We start from the raw sequence: 18,514 nt of genomic DNA on the forward strand, positions 1-18,514 counted from the left end.
GGCTCATCATATATTTGTTGTCCTCTAGAGTTACCTCTCTATCGATAACCTCCAATAGGTTTGAGAAACCACCATGTGTCTGACCATCCACCAATCCCAGAATCTGTTTAAAATATTCAACTGCAACTTCCTCAATCTCCTCTTTCTTTGAGGTTTGCATCCCATTCGAATTCTTGATGTAATCAATTTTGTTTTTACCACGTTTGGCCTTTACTGATGCATGAAAGAACTTGGTGTTTGCATCTCCCGCACTAATCCAGAGTTCCCTTGATTTTTCTCAGCAATAGATTTCCTCTCGAAGCAGAATTTCAACAAGATCATTTTTTAGCTATTTTTCTGTTAAGAAATCATCTTCCGACATGCCATTAAAAATAATTGAACTATTCAGGCTGTCAAGCTCCTCCTCTATTATTATTTTCTCATAAAATATGTTTTTGAAAGAGGCCACATTCCAAAGTTTTATTTTATCTTTGATAAACTTCATCCACTGAGAGAAACAAAAGCTGGGTGTGCTGACAAAAATATTTCTCTCCATCCACCACTTCTCCAGATTATTGTGAAAATTAGGATCCCTCCACCACATGCTTAAAAACTTGAAATTACTTTTGACCTTGGCTTGAGAGACGTTAGAAAAAATTTGAACCGGAAAATGACCAGAGAGGGAAAAAGGCAAGATGCTTGATTCCAAGATAAAAGAAGATTCAACCCAGAACGGTCCTACAAAGAATCTATCAAGCCTCTCTGAAATGCTTGCAAACTTTGCTCTTCTGTTGATCCAAGTAAAACATTCATTTTTCGGGACTAAATAAAAAAGATGATTGTTGGAAACAAAGTCCCTGAAATCTTGCATGATTCAATTGGACATTCTTAAGCCACCCTTTTTTTCATCAATATCAAGCAATGCATTGAAATCCCCCGCCACCATCACTTTCTCCCAATCTGTAGTTTTGATTCGCTCCGTAATTTCAGTCCATACTTTGAGTTTGTCCTCTATTTTGGTAGGCCCATACACATTAAACAATGGAAACTTGATGTCTTCTATTAAAAATTTGACCCAACATAAGATCTAGTTTTTCAGATTTCTGAATCAATTTAATTAAAACTTTATCAGGGTCCCATAAAGTTGCCAATCCACCCGCAAAACCATTGGATTCTTGAAAAAAACCATCCCAATTTTTACAAGAAAAAAAAATCTTGAAGCTTTGTCCATGTTTAGCTTGGTCTCCTGTAACAGAATAACTTCACTTGATATTCTAGCCAAAGCGCGTTTGACCAAGCGACTTTTGTCAGGGGTCGAAAGTCCCCTGACATTCCAAGTAGTTATTCTCATTTCGCACCAAGGGAGAATCCATCTCCCTTAGCTTTTTTCATGAAATCCAATACACTAATAATCCCTTTCTCATTGGCCTTGTCTTCTCTCTTCTGGCGATTGCTTTTCCTACCTTTGCCACCTTTAGCCTTACCCAGCAAAATGTTTGTTGGTTGACTAATGCTTCTGGGATCGATGTTGTCCAATTCGTCATCCAAATGAAACTCATCTTCTAATTCCAAGTCATAGTTGATTTCATTATCTGTAAAACCTTTGTGATTGATAGGATCCGGTCTGGAAGGAGACAATCTAACATCGTCCTCTTTTACATCTCCCGAGCGTGCTCCAGTGCACTTTGGGGATGGCATTTTAGATGCCAAAATTGGAATTTTATCAACTTCACTGTCTTTGTTTGCATTTGTAACCGTTAATTGCCTGTTCAACTTTGTACTTTGCGAGTTTGACAAAGACTCTGCAATTTGCACTTTGGTGGTTCTTTAAACCGCATCTCCCACAAGTCGAAAGGTATGCTTCAACTTCCACTTGCTGCATCCAAACATTGCTCCCTGACAAAAGTGATAGATTAGAAGGAATCTTTTTCACAACCACTATCTTAAGCCTTGCATACAAGTATGAATCATTTTCCATAATTTCACTATCAATATCAATCAACATGCCCAACGATCTTCCAATTTTTTAAGGCATGAATCATTCCAATATTCTAAAGGAAGATTGTACAGACGAATCCATACAGGATGATTGTATACCGCCAAGGGTAAGGGATTAAAATTGGGTTGCCAAGGCTGCAAATATAACAAACTCTCCTCCATAAACCAATTCTGTTGAATCAAAATTTTGTTTCCCACTTCTTCATTCGTAAAGATTACAATGAAAAAACCTTTAGGCATGAATTTGATAACAACATTGGAATCCCAATTGCTATACACTCATTCTTTAATTTTGTTGCTGTTGAATCTGAGACCAATGAATTTGCCGATAACTGCATGTTTTGTCCACAGATCCAACTCTTCTTCTACTTTGTTTGAGATGTCTATTTCCACATCTACCGCTTCCGCCTTTCGTGGTAGTTCTTTTTTACCTGTATTGCCCGGATTCGAAGGTTCTCTCCAGCAATCCTTGTTTGATTTTCCGCCATTCTGAAACTGACGTTGAAACCCTCAAACCCCGCTCCTCACCATCTCTCCTAAAATCCAATCCTTTATTTATTTATATTTTTTTATTTGTCATGGTAGCTACCTGGTAACATATATCAAATAAAAAAAAAGTTTAGATTTATTATCAAATTTTTATATTATCAAAATTGTCTGAGGATAACTAAAATAATGCTTTAAAAGATTTAAAGATTTAGATACAAATGCTAAATAATTTGAAAAAAAAAAAAAACATACTAAATGTTATTTTAATGTACCTAAAAATTTGCCTAAAAAAATTCATACAAAGTGGATCCAGAAAATATGGTAATAAGATGCAAATTATTTGAGCCAATTAGATTTGAAGAAAAACAATTTCTACAATTTGAAAACTTAAAAATCATGCATCTTAACTATTTAAAAATTGAAAAAACATCGAAAGTAAAAAAATCATAAATATAATTGATGGAAAAACAATTGAATAATAACAAGTTAATGAAAATTGAGTGCAATAATACAAACCTAACAAATACTAATAAATCACATTTCTTCCCTTTTTTTTTTTATTAAAATAAATTAGATAATTGTGTATTCCCTCCACAATAATGTGGGTTCCCTACGCCACAAAACCACTATTTCTATAATAATAACATAGTAATAATAATAATAATAAGAAGAAGATTAGATTAGAACAACATTTGAAGGTTAGATCAAAACGTTGGGAATCCGTTGAGCCAGAGTCATATGCCCCGCGGACTGTGGTTACGTTGCGTGTGAATAAAACAAAGTTAAGCCCATTTCACGTGACCGTGAAGCAAATTAAAGCCCCGTAAAATACTTCATCCGCATTCCTCATCTTTCTATCAATCGATTTAGTTCAGACGTAAATTCGTTGATGCCACAGCAGTACTGCAACATTTTTCTGGAGGTCTCAGAAGTCCAACACAGCGTCAAATTTAGAAGTGGTATTCTCCTCTTTCGCTAGAAACCCTTTATTTCCAGCTAAAGGTCACCAAATTTGGTTACAGAATATTTAAATTAGCTAGAATTTTTTCATTTTTGTAATGCTATCGTTTCCAAATTTCATAGCAAATTAGGTACATGAAAATGTAGCCGAGACAAATGGATATGAGGGTAATTATCTGAATCCACGGGAATCGAACTCTTGATCTTTGATAGGTAGAGTATATTGGAAAGGGGCTCAATTATAGAATATCTGTTTCTTTCAGAGCGTATCTCTTCCTTTTAGTCGATTCACTGGCCTTTAGAATCAGAAAGGAAATATTGCACAGAAAATACACCGGCCCAAGTCCTCGGATAAGATGTTTAAAGTCTTAATTTTAGACTAAACAAAGAAATTAGGTACACCAAGATAAGTTCTATTGTGGAACATGGTTTTCCTTTTTGATAGGATGAAAGGACTCTATATATTATAACTAATGGTCTTGATAAACAATCATCTCGACATTGTATATAGAATAGGCTGTTGGCATCGCTAGGATGGACTATAAGATCCTACAACATCTTTTCCTTATAAAGGCATTTCAATGCTTTTGTGGAACAAACAGGGATTCACATGGCCCGATCAGATTTGACACTGCGAACCGTAGTGCATGGATTTGAGCAAGCTTCTACTCCAGTTGCTTTTTTGATTTCTTTTGTATGAATGAGTAGACCAAATAAATTTGTTGGATATGCATGCGTGATAATAGATATTAGTGCACCTTAGGTCAGGCAAGCCATCTTGCCGCGTCGGCAGAGGTGAGACTGTTGACCTTCCACCTTTCTCAGAACTTGGGTGATGTGTATCCCCTGCTGGAGAACTCTAGCTGCTGAGCTCGAACTTGGGTGTCAAACAAGTGCAGGTGTCTGTTTGTGGTCTTAGACTCACCTGCTAAAATAGAAAATGTGCAAGAGCGTTTATTGGTGACAGTTTGAGGACATTTTCTACTGAATTAAAGAACATTCCACCCAAGATTTTTTATTTCATCACCTTTTCAGGTAGATTGTGCACACTTATGGTATTATTTTCATTAATTTCCTATGTTGTCATGTTCTGTGATCCTTTGATAGCATAAGACTGATAATTTTATAAATACACGTGTGGAAGGCTTTCAACTGTCTATATTAAATATTCCTTGGTTTAGCTGTCAAACCCTATGGTTGCTTACACCTCCAGTTTCTGCCAGTTTTTTATTACATCTCACAGCAAATGTATGTGTAAAAGAAACAATAGCTTCAGAATGTAATACTTTGAGAATAACACTGAATAATCTCTTTAAACAACTTACTGTTCAGCACACAAACCCTACTCAGATAAGCAACAAGTTCAGAAATCCTTGAATATATTAACAGATTTAATTCACAATGACATTCAAATTAAAATTCAGTTTTCTGGTCTGGCCATAGACAAATTTAAATGATATCTGCCTTACTGGAAAGTTTGGTGTGCCCGAGCAGATTTCAGGAGAATTTGATTAAGTTCTGTGAAAATACTTGAGGTTGTGGTGCCTAGGAACCTTGTCCTTCTTCTGCACTAGCGCTAATCCTAGGCACTTTACTGTTGTTTACCCAATAATCTCAATTTCTCAAAGTCTCAAGCTGAATTTACAGTATGATAGTCTTAATCTTAATCCAGATCACAAGCAATTCTTGCTGTTTGATTCAAGACTGGTGTTAACTCTTGAAACGCAACCACAGTCACATGATAATAATGGACTTGCATTTTAGGTCAGTGACCTCCATCTGGTCTGAGTGCAACCTGCTACCAGTGCATATTCTTTGATAGATGCTCAAGATGCCACAATACGATAAGGGTTGCTGTGTGTCTTTGACACCATCAACCACCCACATAACCTGCACCACCTGGAAGTATTATTTTGGCATTCAACACATAAGATACAAGGGACCTGCGCTGTGACATACAGATCAAATTCATTTCCAGGTCGAGGGCATAAATTAGATAAACCTGTTGTCGCTGTCACTCACAATGTTTCTTGGCAGCCTATGAAGTCTAAAACTTTCTGTAAAAAACTGATCAGCCACTTGTGGAGCCTTGTATACTGAAGATATAGCATGAAAATGAGCATATTTGGTGAGTCTATCAACAACCTCATATATGTAATCCTTACCTTGCACCCGTGGAAGCCCTGTAATGAAATCCATCGAGATACTCTCCCATTTTTTATTTGGAACGGGTAGGGGCTGCAACAAACCAGCTGAATATACATGGTCCTTTTTGTTTTGTTTTGTTGACAAACCAAACACTCCCTAACATTCCTTAAAACATCACTTTTGAGCCCCTTCCAAGAAAAATGCTCCCTTGCTTGTATGTCTTGTAGTACCTTGGATGGCCAACAAGTGGTGTATCATGACATGTCCTCAAAATTTTGTCTGTCGCCTTTGGTTCTAGTACAAGACACACCGGGTCCTTTTAAAGAATGAGCTTACCAACAACTTTGTATCTTTAATCTTGCAACTAGTTTTGCTGCCTATCATTCAAATCCTTTTGATTGAGGAAGAACTTCAAGCTGTTATGATCCGTTTTTACCACAAACATCCCACAAACAATTGGCTAGTGCATGCATGATGGCTAACATCTCTGTCATAAACTGAGAAACTTCTCTTTGCCTCCTTGAGCTTTCTACTCTCAAATACTATAGGGTGCCTATTTTGCATCGAAATTGTTCCAAACCCTCTCTTGGAGTATCACATTCTAAAACAAAAGGAAGTGAAAAATCTGGAATAGCCAAAACAAGACATGAACTCATAACCACCTTGAGCTTATCAAAAGCTCTTTAAGCTGAATTACTCCATGAGAAGGTTCCCTTTGTCAAATCTGTCAATGGGGCTACAAGCTGTGAAAACCCCTTGACAAACCTCGTATAGTAGCTGCAAAGTCCCACAAATCCCCTCAAATATGACAATGTCTTAGATGTAGGCCACTCCCTTATTGCTTTGATCTTCTTCTCACCCATGCTAATCCCTTGGGTTCTAATCTTATGTCCCAAAAAAAATCTTAGTCAAACCAAATGCACATTTGGATGCTTTGGCATAGAATGAATGCTGCTCTAGTATGCTAAGCACCTCATTTTTGTGTTTCAAGTGATCCTTCCATGTCTTGCTATAAATCAAGATGCCATTTAAGCATAGAAACGAGACTCGGACTTGACGTGGACTCAGCAAGGGTGAGTCGACTAAGGACTTGAGACTCAACAAAAAAACTCGACACAGATTTGATAAGACTTGACAAAGTGAAAAACCCAAGAAATTTAGAGATTTTTAGGGATTTAAAGCTTGTTTCATGCACCCTTTATCAAAAAAACCTTAAAGATACAATAACATCATCAAATAGAAGCTAATTTGATCACATACACAAATATACATTGATCATATAAGTATAAACGCAAATTGTAGCTGAAGGAAATAGCAAACTTAGATATATAAATATTGTCAAATGTATACAAAACTCATGGCATATGAAGTCCATGACATCAAATGTTCCACACAAATATCAAAACAATAACTACAAGTCTATATCTGATAGGAGCTTGCATCCCTTCTACGAAGGTGTCTAAGGTAGGTCCTGGATGATTCAACAACCATAGTCTCTGCCCGTGACTCCACGTCACCCTCACCAACATTAGTTGTGCCTATGTTTGCTTGTGCTCTAACCTCCTCCTTTGCCATAGCTACAACCTCAACCTCTCTATTTGCCTGGTCGACCCAATCAAGGTCCTCGTCACTAAAGACATGATCCATAGACTCAGTGATACATTCAGATTTTGGATTGACCTCCTGTAGCGTGATCGTGATGGAGTCATGGTCCAAAACCTGTTTTTGTCTAAGACGAAGGTTGTAATGAACAAAGACTAGATCATTCAACCTCTTTAGAGACAGTCTATTGCGCCTCTTGGAGTGTATGTGCTCAAGCATACTCCAATTGTGCTCACAACCGGAAGCACTGCATGGTTGGCTCAAAATGCGAATGGATATCAGTTGAAGATTTGGTGTTTTAAGACCAAATGTTTGCCACCATCTATTTGAGATGAGAAAAACAAAGTCTCATTTCCAACTTTAAGAACCTTCTCATCCGCCTTGAAATCAGGGCAGAAATGGAATGTCGGATTGAGGTAATAAGTGGCTGCATGGCTTGTGAAGCTGGAGTTGTCATCTCCTATCAATGATATCCCAAATGGCATGATACTTTGTAATGTCCCCACTTGGGATTTCCCTTAATTTAAACCTGAAACATCCATTCTAACCACAAATTAGAATAGTAATATATTAATAAATACAAATTTATCAGAATTAGATATATTTTACTATAAAATTCTGAGATTACTTCGAATGATGGAACTTATCTTGATCAGCTTTCCAGATTTTGACAATTGAGGATATGTTATGACTGATAGAGTTAATGATACCAGCAGTTCTGAAGGTGTCATTCATTGATATGAGTATGCAATTTGTGTCTATGACTGATTTTGTAATGGAAACTGTACTGTCGTGGTTTGTGTTGTAGTTCTTTGTCACTATGCTATGTATATACTGTCATCCTTGACACCAATCCATGTCTTCATGCGATCTGGTTTACTGACTCCGTGCATATAGAACCACCCAACTGGGCAATGATGGTGGTGTTCTTCCGGTTTTCTATCCATAAGTATATATAACCACTTTATGCCAAAATGTGAATGAACAACTCAGCTCATCCCCATGCATACCACTAAGAACAAAGATGTCACTGCTTGTAACATAATAACAGTTCTGATCATATCAATCCATGGTGATGTTATTGGATGCTTTGATTCCTTTCCTTTATATCTCTCAATGTGAGGGAGAGGTCACACCACTTCATCATGTATACCCTTTGGCAAGAGACACACCCTTTCGCCATTAGCACCCTTTGAAAGAGTGCAACTCTTCATTATTTCTGCCCTTTGAAAGGGACACAACCTCTCATAATCAGATCTGCATTTATTATTTAAATCAGATCTGCACCTCCCATTTTCAAATTATTCCCCCTTTCAAATGAGGTTCTCTTCTCCCTTTTATATCTCATTGTTGAGGGAGTCACAATTTTCTTTTCATCTCTTTTGACTTTTCATTAACTTAATGAATTTTTAATTAATCATATTTAATTATATTATTTTATATTTTAATTTAATTTTAATTATTTAAGTTTTTTTTATCATTTATTATTAAATTTTATCTCAAAGTGGGGACATTACATACTTACTCTCATCTCCTCCATAGATGGATCTGATAGCCTCCTTGGCCCTATCCATGCCCTCATATATGTAGCGCAATGTGGGCTTCTCCCCATCAACAACTCCTAGGAGAACTACCTATTGATGATATAGCATCGGTCTGTCTCCTCCAGGCTGACTCAGCTAATGCAAATGTTTATATGAGCATTTATTCACACCTGCCGATTCTATATTTAATATTATAACTAAATGAAACCACATCTTGCTTAGTGAATGTTCGGATTAATCATAACATAATCGATGATTAATAAGTGACTCTTGGCATTAGTCGGTTCTTAATGAAGACGTGTTAATAAAGAGTTGTCTTGCAAGTCCACCACCCTTAGTGATTGTGTTCAATGCATGTTGTGAAGTCGTGTCACTTGGAAGGGGTGCCGACTCTTGGGTGTAGATCACCTTCATTGAATATAAAGGAAGACCATATTGCTCCTTGTAATTGCAATGCATACACACTTCTGCAGATCGTATTCATTCACTGACATACTTCGGCATTCAGAGAATCTTCTCCAGCAGTTCGTGCTTATCCTACAGCAAACAATATACATAGTGTGCAGTCGACATACAAAGATCAATATTAATATGTGTGCGGAGGCAAATAGTATATCGAGAGAATATACCAGTAGATAGATAGCATACGGTGAACACATGTAATCTGCAGATCGGATATAGAATACATGATATCAGTCAAAACATATACTCAACATATTGAGTAATTGCATCGATTCATGTAACAACTACAACAGATCGTGTTCCTTCAGATTGGCAGATTGAATCACGTATAGCAAGTCGACATAGAGCAAGTTGACATACTTCTGCATATCGTGCAAACACAGACAGAAGATTGATAGTCTATCACAGGTGGAAAAGAGAGGCTGCCGTGGGAGTGACAAAGACTTGTATATGAATTACGTTCACTCTATACATTGCAATCTGCAGTTGATGTAATAAGCAAGAGAAATTAATATTGTGGTGATAACATTCAGCAGTCCTTATCATTGCACATACAGCAGTTGACATCCTTGCTCATTATTATTAAATTATAATTTAAAATTACCTATATATATAAATCTGATCCACTTTAACACTACCAAGGGCTCAATGAATAGCAAATATTGTGGAACATAACAGTTTACTTAAGTTTGAATGAAAATAAGCAAATAAAAGAAAAATATGAATACAAATTAAAACATAATGTAGAATTTATAAATTTTTTACCTTCACATACTTTGCACAAGGGGCCCAAAAGTTTGGCTCATGAAAAATGCAATCTGCCATATCAATCCTTGCAGTGGTTGTAGCATAGGATGGGTAAGTCCTCTCGTCACCAACAAACATTTGCTTCAAAGTTGCCTTACACCGAATCAAGGATTGTAATGTGATGAAATTGGTAGCAAATCTAGTGATTCCAGGACGAGCCAAATCCTTCTGCCCTATGTATTGCCTCATCAGGAAAATGACCCATGAATGATTGTACACAAATTTGTATATATATATATATATATGATTGTACACAAATTTGCATATATATATATATATATGATTGTACACAAATTTGCATATATATATATATTGCCTTATCTACACATGTCCTGATCCATGGAAGCTTGACAATATCCTCCAATATGAGGTCAAAGCAATGGGTGGCACATGGAGACCAAAATATAGATGGTTGCCTGTCCATCAAAAGTCTACCCGCAACAACATAATTTGCTGCATTATCGGTCACCACTTGAACTGCATTCTCCTCACCCACCTCATGTATAACCTCCTCTATAGCCTCACATAGGAATGTGGCATTTTTGGAATGTGTGAAAGCATCAATGGAATTTAGGAACATGGTGCCACCTGAAATTTGAAAATAAAGCAAAATCAATGATAAAAATATTATTCACTAAATCAAATTCAAATTATTCAATGCATTGAGGGAAGTAAAATGATCAATCACTTGCAGAAGAAGCAATAAAATTCAAGAGTGTCCTATTTCTCCTATCAGTGTAACCATCGATCATGATGGTGCAACCCTTCTTGCTCCATATCTCGCGCTTGTCCTCTAATGTCGCTTTTACACCAGCCACCGATTTTGTCAAAATTGGGACACTTAAGTCAGATTCAGAAGGGGGTTTGAACCCCGTCCCACAAATAGTGATGGCATCAACCATGTTCTACCAATAAGGAGACCTCTCACAAATAAATTAAATAAGATAAGTGTTGTGCTCGCACATCACGCCGTGTTCCAAGGGACCCCATGGTTGCAATCTTCCCGTAGGAAGGAGATAGAAGCCCGTGTTTGAAATTGCGTCTACAAAAGCTGACAAAACCCCAAAATTTGCATTTCGTATGAATAGGAGGCACGAACCACAACGAAGTTAGAGTTTGGTGAAATGAGAGGATGTTAGTTCTCAAAGCCCCTGCAATCACTGGTGAAATATTGAATTCCTCACTTAGAAAATCGCAAATTGCAAGGTGAAGAGGGTGTCTATCCAAGTCGATGCCCTTTGTCATTGTCTTCTCAAAATATTGAGAAAAATCTCGAGGGTGACATCACACGAGTTTCATATACCCCCACGACTTTCCTCAGACCCCTTCATATTGCTGATAAAAGTCTAAATGGCGCTCAAGTTTGGTGAATGAAAGCAAAATGAGAGAAATCTCCTCTCAAATCGCCTTGCTAAGCCGAAAATGCTCCAAAATATAAGTTGCACGATTTGTAGAAAATGCTTGAATTCTCAAGTTTTAGAGGGCAAAGAGGAATCTCGCATTTCCTCAAAAATGGCCTATTTTCTTCCAAAAGGTGAAGGGTGAAAAGGAAGCAAAACTCAATATTTTCGCGAGTTTTGTAAAAGAAGACATCACCTCAAGCAGAAATTCACACATTTTTACTGAGAAGGCTGATTTTCAATTAAAAGAGGTGTTAAAATCGTGATAGAAGGAAAGGGGGCACATTTCATAAAATAAAGGTAAAGTCGGACTTTTCTTTATGAAAATCGAATTCACTTGGCAAAGTTTTAAAGGGCAATAGGTTTGACATTTTTTTTGGTTTTGAGAGAAGTTTAAATCGCATGATCTTTCCTAAAAGATCGACCTTCCCCTTTGTTGAGACATGGACCAGCTAGGACTCAAACCTAGGACCTTCCATACGCTGTTGGAGTACTCTACCACTGAGCTACTGGCCCCTCTTAGACCAGTCCATCGTCGGTCCAGGTGTGGCTTATTTCCAACACCAACGCCCCTCCTTAAGCCACACCTCTCGTGTGCTTGGGGCTCCTAGCCTGGACCTAACTCTGATACCATGTTGAGACATGGACCAGCTAGGACTCGAACCTAGGACCTTCCATACATTGTTGGAGTGGTCTACCACTGAGCTACTTGCCCCTCTTAGACTAGTCCATCGTCGGTCCGGGTGGCTTATTTCCAACACCAACACCCTTGAAAAGCAAGTGATAAATGAAGTGAAGCACCAAAACGTAGAAGTTCAGCATCTCCGATAAATTTGCAAGGTTAGGTGATTGGAGTATTTTCTCGCATCTCTCTCTACAGGGCTGAATTTCTCCCTTTAAATGACTAAGTGGCAACGTTAAAAAGTATAGAGAAGAGGGCTTTTGATAAAGTTGCACATTTATAACAAAATGGCTGAATTTTGTGACAAGTGAAAAGGGCATCTAAAACTTTAAAGCAAAATTGCCCAAGACAATTAAAATGGCCAAAGTTTTAAAGGGCAAGACATTTTAACTCACAAAAAGAGCAAATCGCCCGAAATTTGAAGCATGGGTTTAGGCATTTTAAACCAAGTTAAAATCGCCCAAAATTATCAAATAGCCCGAATTGGCAAAAGGCGTTCAAAATACAAAAAGAAAAAATCGCACATATCAATCGAAAATCGCACTAAAACAAATCTTGGTGTATTTGTTTAAAAGTTGTATTTTAAAACCATAATTTTACAAAGGGGGGAGTTATATTGTTTTAAAAGCAAACGTCTTCCATTTTCACCAAAACAAAGCCCGATCATCGCCTAAAAATTTAATATTTGTTAAATTAATTTATTTAATTTTTTAAAGTGATTAATTCAGGATTGAACTCGCTTTTGCAGATCTATGACGTCGGGAAAGCTAAGGCGTCGACCTGAAGCTCAAATCGAAGACCTGATCGCAATCAAAGCCTAAAGAGAAAGGATGCAAAAGCTCAGGGTCAAAACGACAGTCCCAGGCGCTGCCGATGAAGAACACACCACAGAGTGTAAAATGAAGCACGAAGAAATGCATCATCACTTGAATCGCAAAGTTGAAGTCCCAGCAAGATCGAAGACAAAAAGAACACTCAAAATGTACAAGTCTATGCATTCTCAGAAATGCACAACTGGAATTAATTCCATAAAATCAGTTGCAAAACTGAATTGTTTAATGTAAAGGACTACCTGTGGACCCCGCCTAATGTATTTAAAATTAAGGGACACAGGTCAATTATGCTTTAGTTATTTCCAGCTACCAGATTGACCTGAATTGATGTCAAATAGTGGTTGGTAGTTGAGAAAGTGGTTGGGAGGATAACTGAGGATTAACTAGGCATGGGTTAAAGCTGCCAAGTTCTAGAAGGCAGATCAAGATTGTTGGATGCAATCAATCTTGGCCTCTGGTTCAATTTGTAAAATCTATAAAAGACAGGATGCCTCTCATTGTAAAGGGTTAGAGTTTTTGTAGAAGGTTAGATTTTAGTAGTTAGACTATTAGGAGTAGAATAGAATTGTAGAAATTGTTGTAATGATAGCTGAAGCAAATATATGAACATTGAATATGGTGTTTGTTGTCTTTGTTTTCTTTTGTTTGCATGGTTTCCCCTTAGTTGATTAGTTAGAGTTCAATGATTTCAATGGCAAAATGTGGAGGGTATTTGATGCATTTCAGGTTCATACCATTGGGGACCTGCTGATTGTAGGTCACCGTGCATGGTTAGTCTAAACCTTACCTGTGCTTAGTTCAATCATATGTATTCATCTTAGGTTGTGCCGGAATTGGGTGCCTAGATGAGTATCTCCGGTTTAAAAATTCTTGATCCGTTTGGAGCTTGCACCGTTCTTGTTGAGTTGTGAGGGTGTCTCTGGCGAAACAAGAATTGTTTTATGGAAATCTGTCTACCCGCAACACTAATCATTCCTATCATTGCACTTAAGGATCCCTAAACCCTTCCCTTTTGATTTTATTTCCTAGCTTGAGAATCAGAATCGTTGGATGTAGACCAACTTGTTGCAAACGTAAGGCCCTTTGTGTTACCAGCAAAACACATCAAACCGTTGAGTTATCCCGTAGTTATGACTTGACATTTGGAACCTTGAGGTTGTCCCCTTTGATCAACTAAAACAACATTAGGGATTCCTTACACAAGAGAGGATAGGGGATACTCAACAACATTCTATTCTACGTTGATCGGACGGAGTTGGTTATACGACTTTAGACACGTCAACAATAAGTATGTCCAATAAAAATTCATTAGACAAAGCAAACTATAAATTTTAAAACAATCAAATAAAAAAGAATTACATGGCTGCAAAGAATGGAATGGTGCAATAGTACCAAAATTGGCCAATGTCACGTCTAGCTGCATCATGTACTTTCTTGTTCCAACCCATGCTCTCAAGCAATGGTTGGGCACCTAGAGTAGTGCGTGGCCCAAAATATGAATCCATCCTAGATTCACGAATTCTAGGATCGATGCTAATACTCCCACTCCCACTACCATCGGCATAAGCACTAGCACTAGCACTAGCACTAGCACTAGGATGATATAGGCATAGTAGAAGCTTCTCCAACACAACCAATGCTAACCAACTTCCTTTGCCTCTGTTTCATTTCTTTTTGTGCTTCAAATGTTTCTAGTTGCACTTGGCACTCACAAATAGCCTCAACAGGTGCTTCGGTGCAAGGGTCAACATCATGGCCACATATGTTGGCAAGGTGGTATTTCAATCGATTTATGCCTCCATGAAAAAGTGTTTTACAATATTTACATTTGACCTCTCCTTTTTTTTGGCCTGGGAAAAATTTCAGTGTGTTTCCAAGCTAGATTTTTTCTACCCGCGGTTGTTCTAGGACTAGACATTGTGAAAAATTTGATTTCCAAAAGTTGAAGGCTGCTGCAATAAGGCATAATTACAAAAAAAATGAACATTTGTGCATTGTCATTTATAAACTAATACAAGAAAAACAATGTAATAGAAATGTTTTAAAAAAAACCAAATGTAATAGAAATGTTTTTAAAAAAAAACAATGTACATTGTAGGGTTTGCTTTTTCTTTGAAAGTAATTGAATAGAAATGCTTTTAAAAGGAAAACAATGTAATTTTGGCTTAGAAAACACAAAAAAACCAAAAAATTTCAATCTTACCTCTTAGAACAAAGTTGAAATGAAATGCAACCTCTTTCTAATCCTTTGGTGTAGTAGCCTTGAATCTTGGATTTCTAGAGGATTCAAGATAATTGCGAAATTTCCTCCTCTTCATTGCTCTATCGTGATGTTGTGAGTCCTCGATTGCATCATTGTGAAGTCCTCTCCATGCTATCCTCGAGGGTTGATTTCCTTGACATGATGTTGTCCTCTCCTTTGTTTCTTGTGAAGTTCTCTCTTCTAGCTGCATCTCTTGAGGTTGTGATGATGCTGATTCTTTATCTTATCATTGACATATTTGTCTTGTGTATGGCTTGGAATGTAATCCTTGTTGAATATTCGATCCTTTTGTTACTTAGAATGTTCATTCTTCCTAGCATGACTTGAACCTTGACCTTTCTTTGTGTTAGTTTTAGGATCAGAAGTGAAATAAGCAGAAGTACAGAAATGATAAACATTTGAACAAAACAAATACCCTGGGGAAACCCTCCTTCTTGAGGGAGAAAAAACCAGCCAATACTATCTCTTGTATTATTGAATAATACAGAAAATTTGCCTTTACAACTTGGCCAATTTCAAGGTCGATACAATGATGAAGTGAAGGCACCTCAGTAGGCGTGAATTTACAACAAAAATAACATCTCCTTAATAGGTATTGATCTGAAGCAATATGCCAATATGCTGAAGATATCGAACTTCTTCCTCAAGCACTAGTTTTTCTACAATGTGTTGGATCACCAATGAACGAAGATTGCATGAGTATATATATGCAAATCGAGGTGCCCTTTCAAGAATAGTCGGCCCCAAGAGAGACGTCTTTACAAACATGAAATAGGACGACTTCTCATCAAGTCGGCTATAATTTAATTGGAGGCGTCTCACACTTGAGTTGGCCTCATACACAAATCATTTAATTATTTGAATTTGATAGGAGAAAGAATCTCCCGCTGCTACAATAACATCGACACTCCCTCTTAGCTAGGGAGATATCTTTCGAGGTATCCATGTCATGGAGTCTCTCAACATGACACTCACAATGGCTACACGCATTCGAGGAAAAGAGTTTATCATAGAGTCTCTCAATGTGATAACATCATGGAGTCACTCAACATGACATCCACCATGGCTACTCCCATGTGTGGAAAGAAACACAAGTACAAGGATACATCACGGAGTCTCTCAACATGATGTCGTCATGGAGTCTCTCAACGTGATGTCGCCATGGAGTCTCTCAACATGACGTCTCATCTCAGTCTCAGAGATGAACAAGGGCTCACACCTCATATTTCTCCGTCTCAGAGAAATATACACTACAAGGGCTTTCACCTCATATTTCTCCGTCTCAAAGAAATATACACTACAATGGCTTTCACCTTATATTTCTCCGTCTCAAAGAAATATACACTACAAGGGCTTTCACCTCATATTTCTCCGTCTCAGAGAAATATACATTACAACGGATCTTCATGATGAAGTGACTCCCTCTAAAGTTCCGAGTACTTGCATCAACATCCCGATCACCTCGTCCAAGGTTGCCTTTGTTGGTTTGTCAGACTCCCTCTGAATGTTAATTCCTCCTCTTTGAAGAAACTGATCACAATGACAATCTGAATAGGTTCTTCCTCTTTGAGAGATGTCTCCAGTTATGTGCCACCAACTCAGCCCCATGGTAGCAAGTTGTGTCTCCATTCTTCAACTTGCGTGACTTCTGCACAGGATGCATCAAGCTCTTCGTCCCTTGAATGCAATCTCTCATCATCCTTATGCTCCTCGATCCGTCTTGCAAGCATCTTTAGAGAGATTACTAATAGTTCATAGAATCAACCTATCCCGAAGAGAAATACTAATGCTAGAAGCATACATGATTCACTATTCCAAATAACTACATAAAAGATTCATGAACATTATTCAAGGGTATGAAATACTTATCTCTTTATTGTCTAGTCTTTCTCTCAATCCACCAATTGTTCTTTCCTAATCTTTGCACCTAAAGCTTTAGATTGGCCAAGTTGTAAAGGCAAATTTTCTGTATAAAGTTGAGAAAGTTGTGGATTCCTCTTTGTCATGGATAAATTGTGACACCTTTGAGGCCGTGGATTTCAGAGGTCCAAGGATAAAATCATGAATTGCATCATACTTCTCCCATTTTCCTTTCATTCCTCAATCATTTCTCACCTTCATTCCTTAATCACTTCTCACCCTTCTTCCATGAACTTGCTTCACTTAGGCATTCATTTGCTCAAACATGGGATATTTCACTTATCTCCACAAGGTCGTGGATTTGAGCAATTCATGGATAAACCTTTCCTTATCACCAAAAGTCGTGTATTTACCCAATGAAGGACAAATTTGGAACATCGTTGGAAAATCATGGATTTTGTCATGACATGGAAAAATTGCAAGGATCAACAAAATTTTGTGGATTTTGAGAGGTGAAGGACAAATTGAATGCATTGCCACCCAAAATTCTTGGATTTGCTAAGGTCGTGGATTCTCGCTTCTCATGGACAAATCCCTCATCTCCCCTCAAAGTCGTGGATTTTGGGAAGTGATGGACAAATCTTGCATTTGATCATGAAGTCATGGATAAAATCGTTCACTCACACCTATCTTGATCATTAAAAGCACTTTATTTGCAAATTTTGAAGTCTTAAGGATGAATTTGATTTAGTGCAATTCTCATTCAACATAGCCCTCAAAACCTCCAATGTTAAAATATAGCTAGGTTGCATCCCTTGATTGGGCCAACCTAGCCTTTGAATTTCTAATTGGCCATTGGCCTTAGAAATTTGGTGTATAAGATGGACCCATTTGTAACTTGTAAATCATATGAGGCTGGTCCTATTTGGGCGTATAAGCAATGTGTAACGTGTTTTAGGGCAGGACCCATATTGGGCGGTTGAGCACAACATGTAACTTGTAATAAATAAATCATTATTTGTGTTTTTGGCGGCAAGTGTATTTAGCCGACCTAGCCTATAAGGCAATGTAACCATGTATAAATACAAGGCATAGTGATGCCTTGTCACAAACACTCAAGCAATCATCTCTTCATCAGCAAATATCTCTGCAATATCGGCGAACTTGCCTTAGGTATCAACGAACCTGCATTGGATATCAGCGAATACACATTAGAGACCAACGATCTCATCTTGGAGGCCTGCGATCTTCATCCGAGTCTTAGCTAACATCATCTCTGCTCTATCAAGTTTTGAGTGTATTTCATTTGCCGAATCTACCCTAGAATCTGCCCTACTAGTGATTGAAGGATATTTCAAGTTCAGATCAGAAGTTACAAGTCAGATAAGTCAGTTTTGCCTTTGCCCTAGGAGGGCGAATTGTATTTTATCAATTGCTGATATTAATAAATAAGATCTGAACATTGTTGCTGGGTTTTTCCTCCAAGA

General features: G+C 37.6%; 1 protein-coding gene across 3 annotated transcripts in view; it reads left to right on the forward strand.

Moving 5' to 3' along the window:
• The first annotated feature begins 3,221 nt into the window (after window positions 1-3,221).
• The window catches only part of LOC131074121 (protein MAEA homolog), a 100,272-nt gene continuing 84,979 nt past the window's right edge, over window positions 3,222-18,514 (forward strand). For 2 of the 3 annotated variants that reach the window (XM_058010677.2, XM_058010679.2), the window contains exon 1: window positions 3,222-3,425. The gene's annotated coding sequence lies outside the window, so the exon portion shown is untranslated. The remainder of the gene's footprint in view (window positions 3,426-18,514) is intronic. The other variant, XM_058010676.2, reaches the window with a different exon arrangement.

The sequence above is a fragment of the Cryptomeria japonica genome, chromosome 4 (assembly GCF_030272615.1).
Source record: "Cryptomeria japonica chromosome 4, Sugi_1.0, whole genome shotgun sequence".
In the NCBI taxonomy this organism is placed as follows: domain Eukaryota; kingdom Viridiplantae; phylum Streptophyta; class Pinopsida; order Cupressales; family Cupressaceae; genus Cryptomeria; species Cryptomeria japonica.